This window comes from Gasterosteus aculeatus, chromosome 16, assembly GCF_964276395.1.
Source record: "Gasterosteus aculeatus chromosome 16, fGasAcu3.hap1.1, whole genome shotgun sequence".
Taxonomy (NCBI): domain Eukaryota; kingdom Metazoa; phylum Chordata; class Actinopteri; order Perciformes; family Gasterosteidae; genus Gasterosteus; species Gasterosteus aculeatus.
Window position 1 is genome coordinate 14,607,600 of NC_135704.1, and position 6,000 is coordinate 14,613,599.

The window sequence follows — 6,000 nt, forward strand, 5'->3', positions numbered from 1 at the left end:
AACAAAACAGCTGATTTTAGAGTTCTAGTTAGAATGTAGATCTATGTCCATGCGGCAGTGTTGGCTGTAAATCATATCTGCACATGGTTCCAGAATGAGGAAATTAATCAAATATCACGCTATTGTAAAGATATACACTTTATACGTTCAAAGTTTGGTACATTATAACTTTGTACTTTCTCTGAACTTTTTTTTCAATTCACCATTAGCACTACAAAAGAGACACAATCACTACTGAGCGAGTTGGTACAAAAAAGCCAAAAATGGAGAGGACTGTCTCCTCGAGACACAGCTCAAAAATCACAAAGAAAAAAGAAATCAAATTTTCTCACCTAAACTGCTTTTTAAATCAAGGGAAGGCGAATATTTTTAATCAAAAAGTATTGCGCCTGCGAATTGACGGAGGTTTCCTTTGACAGACTGCCGCACTAATAAGATCAGCACACTGCATAATGGCAAGTGACCTTTTACAGTGCTTTTGGCTTCATCTCCAGATTGGAACATTTAGCTGTCGCAGTGGCCAATTATTTCTCAGGTACCTCCTGTTGTGCAGGATAATAACACTTAATTAGCCAGAGAATGCAGGGCGGGCACTCTCCCCCCCCCCCTCTTGTTCCCTGCTCGCTCTGTCTTTCGCTGTCGGAATGCGGCTCTCCAACAGGGTTTGCAGTGAGAGTCAATCATGTCCACTCGACCGCCTCGGCACTCACCTGCACAGCGGGGGGGGGGGGGCGCGGGGCCTGTGCAGTCTGGCCCGGCCATAATCAGGGTATTCACAGGTATCGTGCTTTCAAGGGACGCGGAGGTCAGATCAGATGGCGGGTTTACGGGGAGGACGAGGGCCCCATCTGCCTTTCTGGCCCCAAAGCTACTTGCATCATCATCATCATCACCATCACCATCATCATCCTAGAGGACAGACACATGGAGAGAAGATTGGCCAGCAGACACTGAAACGCTGCATAATCTGTCGCTAGAAACGGTGTAGACTTCTGTCAAATGAAAAAAGTCCATATACTGTGCCTGAAAATGAAAGATTTGCTGGATATAAATAGTCTCTCAACAGCTCTCAACCCGGCGGTGGCTGCAACCCCGATTGCAGTGCAAACAGCGGCATGACAGAGAGGCTGTTTAACCAGGGAGCCACCGGTGGTGACATGCATGTAGAGCAAACACACGACCACCCAAACCCTGTCAGCAGCGCAAGGAGAAGCTCGGATTGGGACGCGCACACAGAGGGAGAGCGACGTTACTCCACTCGCACTATCCTCACATAGCTTCACATTCATTTATGAATGAAATCTACTATTAGTGAGAAGCGCTGATGTTTTAGTGTGAGGTTGTAAATGATGATGTGTGTGTTGACACGTTTCATGAACGTGACTAGATAACAATATCGGGCGGTTTTATCATGATGTAAAACATCTTGCGGTCAGATGGCTCGACCTTCATCGGTTGGCGAATCACCTCCTTGCACAGCGACATCCAAACCCAGTGCAACGCACGTTCCGCCCTGGACACTGACGAAGCAAAGCGCCTTCTGAAATGAGCTAATCAACTGTCCACCACATCTTTGATGGAGGCGACCACATGAGCCGACCGCCTGACCAGACGGTCAGCTTGTTTTTCTCGCAGATAATGGCGGGGGCGCTTTACTCTTCCTGTTGAGCTGCTGTGAGCTTCCCATTCAATCTGTGATATCTTCTTCATGCTGGGATGTGTGTGTGTGTGTGTGTGTGTGTGTGTGTGTGCAATCATGCGGCCACCATTGATTGTGGAGAGGATCCCAGTTGTTTGGCTGGTTGTGGAAGGGTGAGCCGAGACTCCTAATTGCCATCGCCGTCTGGTTGCCTATATTTGACTGATTTTGGTCTCTGCTTACTTCTACTTTTGTATCAGAGGTTGACGACGGCTACCCGCTCTGTTGCCGACGCGAGGTGCTCCGCTCTGCTCTCATCAGAAATGTGCATCAGAGATGTTTCCTTGAAATATTTTGCAGCTAAAAAGAAACAGGATGAGGTAAAAGACCAGAGACGCTCTTGAACATGAAGCAATTACACCTTGGAAGCTGTGACCAGGGCTCCACGCAGGCAACAAAAGGCTCTTAAGATCCGTTGACCAAAGGCTATTTTTCTAGCGTGAGATTCATTCACGGTTCGGAAGCTTTGAAGTGCGTTTGGCCATGTGAAGTTCCTTCAAAATGCAGCGGTGCTTTCTCGAGGCAGCAAGCAATCTTATTCAAAGCGCTTTAAGTTATATTTCTGATAAAAAAAGTCTAATAATGTCTGGGTCGCATAACAGTTACTACATTATGTACAGAACAATCGTTTGGTAAAAATGTTTTGATCCTTAATTTTTTTAGGGGTGATTTAATTGTGAATACGTGTGGGTTTTTTATCCTCCTCAAAAGTTACTAAAAATTCCACTGATCGAAGTGCGATGATGCGTCTGTCTAAACAGTGAGAATAATTGATTAATATTCAGACATCTTGCTCCCTTTGTGCACTAGCTGCTCATCCATACAGGCTTATCTGTCTCTCCTCTCTCCGCCGTGCTGCATGACTGCATGCTGAGTGTTGGGGCACAAAGCCCTCAAAGGAGCTTCACCCACCATTTCAAATAAATGCTGAATGTCATCTCAAACATCATCATATTCTTCTGCCAGAAATGCATGCGTTCCATGGACCAGTGCATTTATAATATTAACAGTATCTCCCCCAATCTCTCCCTCTGTCATTGTCCCTCACGTCAGAATCATTGTTTTGTAATTGTTTGTGGAAGCCCTAGAATCAACCTTCAGTTGCCCTTTCATTGCTGCTCTCAAGCCGGCATCCAAATACGTTTTCATAAGTAGCACACAAAACCCGTTGGACCTTTGCGACACATTTGCCAATTTGTTATTTTTTGTGAAAATAGTTTCTGTTAAAAATGCAAGAACAATATGACCTACGTCCATATTTAAAAAGGTCAAACATACCCATATTGTACCGTAATAACTTTTCTATTTGATGATTGTGAGTTGAGTTTTGCATTTAACATTAATCACATCTTTTCAGCCAACCCTGGGCTAAAAAATAGGGCACAGATACCATAAATTGCTTAACTGGCCACATTATTTCCATTTTGATGTGGCGACAGTAAAAATCAAAGCCTTAACAAACTAGCCGGAGACTGTGGTCTTGGTCAATCATTATAAAAATGGCAGACGGCAGGGCTGAGATCAGAACAATGGAGCAGCCAGCCAGTAAATGACTTCAGTCAGTCATCAATTACCCATGTGGGAAGTACAAAAGCTACCTAATTACATTTAATCTCGACTTTAGATGTAAAACAGGAGGTTAACATAATATCACTTAAGCATCTTCACGGTTCAGTGATGCCAAATGACTGAGCTAATGAAAGCCAGTCTGCTTCGCTAACACCCTCTGACTGGTCATTTTATTTTTTTTGCAAGACAAGGCACTCCTGAAAATCCAATTTTCTGTGTGCTTGGTTTCTTTTTTGTATGTCTATTCACTTGTCATGTCTCGCGTCAAAGAGATGATTATTTTTTCACCGTCTTCCTGCCTCTCTCTAAATCTATCATTTACAGCAGGTACAATACGTGGATGGGGGCAAATCCTTTCTGCATGAGCTGCCCGTCTGTGGCAAGGACAAGAAAGGGGAGCAGAAGGAACGAGTTCCGGGGTTTTAAATATGTCGCCGTTATAGTCTCAGGGAAGTAAGACTTCAGTACAGGTGAAGACAGGGACATTAGGAACTGAAATCATTTGGGGGTCACGCAGGAAAATCCTCCTTGAGCTGCACTTTAAAAGAGAAAAATAAACAATGCTTTTAAACCAACATCGGGAATGTGCTGTATACAAAAAGTAAACTGGTGCACCGGATCGCAATAGTCGCCGCATCACACAGTTGTGTGTCACGAGGAGTTATTATGGTTGCAGCTTGTAATGGGTCCGGACAGGTAATGAGAGAATGGGCCGAATGTGACAGACAAATGGCCAATTTTCTCTCCAACCTCAGAAGGCCTATAATACCCTCTCCCCCCCCCCCCTACGCTCTGTGCTTTCATAAGACACATTGCGTGACTTTTAGGCAGCAAACGTCTATAGGAGGAGGGACATGAAGGAAGATTCATCAAAAAACTGCACATGATAAAAAACAAGCACACCAGCACAGGCCTTGTTACAAAGAATAAAACCGCTGTTCCAGATGTTGTAGTGAGCCTCGCCGTTGTCAGACAATTACCCCAACCGTGTTTACAGAGACCAAGCGCCGAGGCAACCCAAGGGCATTCCACATGGAGCCGCACAACAAGGGACACACCACCTACTGTGCACGTGTTTATAAGTGAAACGGCTCGGCCTGAGGCTGATATCGACCCAAGTCGCCGAAGCCACTCTAATGATTCTTGATTGGGTTTCATGGGAAACATTAGGACGGTTTTGACCGACTTCGGATCGACAAATGAAGATGCACCTTTATAAAAGTGCAGTGCAATTTCTATTTACAGCAAAAACAAAACTCTACAGCATTACGCTGAATGATCAGTATCAACAGAGTTGGTCTGTTATCTTGAACAGGCTTTTGTCTGAGTTAAAAGCTGTGTTTTTATTGTAAATGCATATTGAGAGCTATTTTTTGCAAGTAAAAGCAATACATTCACATTTTAGGAAATATTCTCAGATTTCTGTGTGGTGTGTAAATGAAGATAGTTAGCTTAGCATAAAGAAAGGGGCAAACGGGACTCAAGCGTAACGTGGGTTATATGGGAGAATCATTTTCAGTCTTCAGTGCAATGACTGTCAAGGAATAGTCTTGTTTATGCATTAACTTAATATTGCGTTTGAGCTTTGAAGGTTAAGGAAAGCTCAATGTGTTACCTTTAGATAGAGCCATGCAAGCCGTTACGAATGGTAAGCATAACTGGCTGCTGGCTTCATACTTACCGTGTAATGACAGTGATCAAAATCGTATCATCTCTCCAAAAGAAAGCAGAAAAGAGCAATTTCAAAAGTGTGGGACTATAACTTTAAGAACGTGGAAGCGTTTGCTGTCTCAGAACACGACAAAGCTATTAATCATCGGCATGAACTTATCAAAATCAATCTGGGCTCCTAAAATGATCTGTTTTACCTCAAAGCTCATCTACCTTTGTCTGTTGTTCCTCAGATAACGTATCGCTGACCTTTCTCAGTAAGATCCCTCTTCCTGGCAACTCAGATTGGACTGAAGAGAGAACAAGATAAAGAAAGAAAAAAGGGCCCCTGCTGACACCTCGGTCCAATTCTCTGCACCAGCTGCAGGCTGGTTTAAGCCTCTCGGGTCAATCTGCTATTTAGTAGCAAACAGGAACAAGCAGATTTCCATTTCAACACACACCCGCGCAAGACATATTCCACCAGACTGTGATCTGGTGCGTCGTCGGGGCACCTTCTCATTCGAAGAAGTGTGCCATCGCTGGCATTGGGACAGGTGCTCCTGCCCTTTGAGCTGTGTGTGCCAAAGTGCCCTATTTTTAAAACCTTTCTCCACCCAGCGTATGGCCGTGCACTAATGGGACACTTCCAGTGCTTAATTTTTAACCGGTCACGTCATAGCAGAAGGGAAGCTTTTTATACCACAGATATGGGTGACCAAACATAAGTGAAACATGTTTGTTGCATAAGTTAATAGTGTTTATTGCTTATGTTAGCAGGGTGCATAGCTTAAGTTTATTTTAATGGAAACATCCACTGAAGCAGGGTGCAAAGAATACTCTGTCCCTTAAATACAGATGTTGCACTGGACTACTATTAATAATAGTACCATAGAATAATTCCACCAACACAGCTTCGTGGCCTCGCAGTCTTTCACTGTTATGAAGTGCACAACATGTAGTGTTTGACGTTGCTTAATCTTTTCCTCATTATTAGTTGTGGCACATTATTGACAGAAAGAAATAAAAGATGAATGTGTTCTGTGTCCATTCCCTCGGCATAACCCCCTCCCCCGGTTCAA